The 3,797-nt window shown below is 33.4% G+C and overlaps 1 protein-coding gene across 1 annotated transcript in view; it reads right to left on the bottom strand.

Annotated features, from left to right (window-relative positions):
• ADAMTS20 (ADAM metallopeptidase with thrombospondin type 1 motif 20) overlaps positions 1-3,797 on the bottom strand; it is a 181,643-nt gene that overhangs the window by 77,820 nt on the left and 100,026 nt on the right. The window lies entirely within an intron of this gene.

The following is a 3,797-nucleotide window of genomic DNA, read 5'->3' as shown; positions in this document are numbered from 1 at the left end:
AGCAGGATATGGTAATGATCATCATATCCAAATACTCATTAACATTGAAATATGCCTATGGTAAACTTAGAATTAAATAGATTTCTGGCCTATTCATATATGTATACACATGAGATTTTTAAAAATCAAATTTAATTAAATACCTAAGTAAATGTTTTTATGGGGCACTCCATCTTTTATAGTCCAATATGGAATCAACAGCAGCTTGCAGCCAGTTTCCCACAAGCGCCTTGCTCCCTTGGCTGCTGCTGCTCTTAGGAGTGAACTACCAATTTCTTCCAGAGTGAACTTCACCTCCAGTAGGAGTTTCCGTAGGGCCATGCCAAGCACTCTTCCCAGACCCTCTGTGTTCTTTGCTGGCACAAAGCTGTGAGTCACAAACTTCAGACACACAGCTATGTGTCAGAGAAAGCACTTCTGTTCGTTGGATTACATTCTGTCATACTAGAGACTTTCTGTAATATGAACTTTTTCTGCATCATGCAATAGATAAGCATTTTATTTTTAAAGAAAACAGAGAAATGTATAGCCTAAGAAGAAGGTCTATGTAGCACTTTCATTTTTTTCACCTTCTTTTTTTGTAAGAAAAGCTATCTTTAAGGAAAAGAAAAAATAGATGTATATTACAGTCTCTTTCATCCAGTTAAATCTTCATTATATCCATAACATTGGATTATAATGGCTTATCAAATGTGATTTATTCTACATAAGAAATTAAAAAATTCCAAGAGAATGATTCACTTCTTAAATGAGATTTGATGGGGAATTATATACAGAATAGTAATATAAAATAAAGAATACTGGCTCAAAGAGTGTTATTATGTTAAATGTAATTTCCTTAAATATATATTTTAAAAATAAGAAAATAAAACTTTCACTTACCTTTATAGAACTACCTTGATCATGAGCACATCTATTTATAATTTGATAAATTTATTTAGATTATACTTTTATTTATTTTTATGACATATAAAAGGAGAATGTAAAGTTTTGAAGTATTTAAGAATTGACAGCTAAGCAAGCAGTCTTATGCTTTAAATACCAATGTTAGTTTCTTTCTTACAGAAATAAAATCTGAAAGATTGCAGTATTTATTCTAAGTAAAATATGAAGGCATACACTATTCAAAAATCAAATGTTTAATAAGAGAAAGTAACAAATTGTTATTTAAGAAAAGAGGCACTCATTACAATACATATCTGTTCAGTGACTTATAAACAAACATTTTGAGATACTGATCCAAGGATTAACAATAAAACATACATATGAATTATGCCAAACACAAAACCACAACACATCAAATAGGCAGGAGTTAAAATACAATTATTTCACATTGACAAAGCACAAATATATAGTCATTAAATTAACAGACATAGGTTAAGAGTTATTTATTCCTTTGTTTAATCATGCTTATGAGTTATTACATGAAAAACTTTTCTGAAATGCTGAAAAATGTAAATGCATGCTTACAACTTTCTTCCTAATATTTAAAAATATTTAGCACTTCATATTTCAATTTTTCTTTAAAATGAAAAACATGGTTTCTGAGAATTCATGTAATTCATATATATGTATACATACATGTTTTCAGATTTCTAACTTAGTGACAGGATCTGTTGATATTAAGGGTATCCACAAAATAGCATTAACCTGATATGTTCATAAGAGGTATTCTGAAGTTTGGCTAACAGGCAGCAACACTGGAAGAGGTAAAATGTTGTATCTGGTTTTAATAACAAAACTTCAGATCCCTTAAAGCCTTTTAATATAAAAGGGTAACTTAAGGAATAAAGATTCTTCATATAATAAAATAAATCTATATATTCTAGTGAGATATAGTACTTTGCACAGGTACAAATTAAATAAATAAGTTTGAAAAAATTCTGATAAAAATTATACCTGTACTTGATTAAAAACTAATCACAGATCTTCCTTTGGTGTAAAGACTAAAGTCTTCACTGAAGGCCTTTGGAAGAGACATGTAGTAAGCAATGAGGAATTCTGTATTTCGGTCTTACTATTTTATAATTTTTGGTTTTCTTGGTCATTTGTTTCTACATCATTTAAAAAACTATCTCTGCAAAAGACTGCATGAACACTCTCTTTTTTTGCTTTACGTGAAAGAAGCATGATGGGAATACGTGGGATCGCAGTATTAGCTACATTCCGACTCAAAAGATAAGCACTGTGAGAACAGGTCGGCTAACCTTGAGATGGCTAAGAAATAGAAAACAAAGGATCAAAACACATCTAAAACTGATCCAAAAGGAATTATTTGTGATCTTAATAGTCTAAAATATTAAGCATATTTTATAGTAAATTTTATAAGTGTGACAATGTTTATCAAGCACGATGTTGTTGTTGTTTTCTGTAAGGAGCCAGACAGTCAATACTTTAGGCTTTACAGTTATGCTAAGGCAACTATTCAACACTGGCACTGTGGTTCAAAGGTAGCCTAAGGCAACAGCCAAAAAAATCCTGGTTGTGTGCCTATAAAACTGATTTACGTAAACAGGCAATTGGTTCAGAGGCCACAGTTTGCTGAAGCCTGAAATTGAAGATCCAGTTCAAAAATGCTCCCCATTAGGCTCTTCAATACTTAGCATAAAGTGGGAAACATGGTCAACATTTAATTCTTTGTGAATTAGCCAAGTCATGAATGAGTCTCACCTTTGTCCTCAGAAACAAATGTGATTACAATTCACTCTCTAATTAGCCATTAGATTCTACTTTTCTAATTGGGGAAAAATTCCAAGAAAGCAATCCATAACTTGAAATGACAGAAAATATAACACCTGGAGAAGAGGGAGTAAGTTACCAGTCTATGACAGGTGACACCAAAATAATGTCTTTTCTGGTGAATTCCTACAGGACATCAACTCTTTCAAATGAGGCTGTAAACTCCAAAGGAGTAAGAAATATTTGTATAGCACTCTGCCCAGAGTGAAGAAGCACTAGTGGCCTTATAGCCCAGGCACAGGGCTGCTAACTGAGAGATGGCAGTTCTAACATGCCAGCCACTCCATAGGAGAAAGATAGAGCTGTCTGCTCACTCAAAGAGTTAGAAACCCTAAGGAGTAGTCCTACTCTCACCTACAGGGTCACATAGGTCGGAATCGACTTGAGGGCAGTGGGCTGTCTAGGGTGCAGTTCAGCCTAAAGAACCACTCACGGCCATCAAAACAATGTTGACTCACAGCGAGCCTCTGTGGGTTTCTGAGACTGGAACTCTTTACGGGAGTAGATAGCTCAGTCTTTCTCCCATGGAGCTGCTTGTGGTTTTGAACTGCGACCATGCTGATCAAAGCCCAATGCGTAACTACTATACCACCAGGGCTCCATTAGTTTATAGTAGATGCCCAGAAAACATTTACTGAGTAAATAGGTAAATGCTTTTTATGGCAAAACATCTTCTTGCTGTTTCCCATAATATGAGACTCCTCTCAATAAATAATTGTAGATTAAGATTTTCTATGAAATGAAATGTTCTTTCTTTAAGACACTAGCACGCTGACAATATGAATTTCAGCCTGATGCTCAACTTGATCTACTTTTACTCAAATTAATCCTTAACCCTGCAATATAAAACCTAAGTTTCATTGTAAAGTTTTGATTTGAGGAAACTCAAAGCAAATTGAGGAGGCAACAAGGGCTGTTAATAAAACTAGAGGTATAATCATTTTATAAATGAAGAACTGTTTAGAAATTGAATTATGAATACATTTTAGAATTAAATTGCTTTTCACCTGTCAGATGAGAACTTAGCTGTTCATGCCTTAAAATTTTCAAGGTGATCA

This window comes from Echinops telfairi, unplaced genomic scaffold, assembly GCF_000313985.2.
Source record: "Echinops telfairi isolate 266 unplaced genomic scaffold, ASM31398v2 ScPeMD7_12;HRSCAF=54, whole genome shotgun sequence".
Lineage (NCBI taxonomy): Eukaryota > Metazoa > Chordata > Mammalia > Afrosoricida > Tenrecidae > Echinops > Echinops telfairi.
This window is presented reverse-complemented; position numbering and strand designations above follow the sequence as displayed.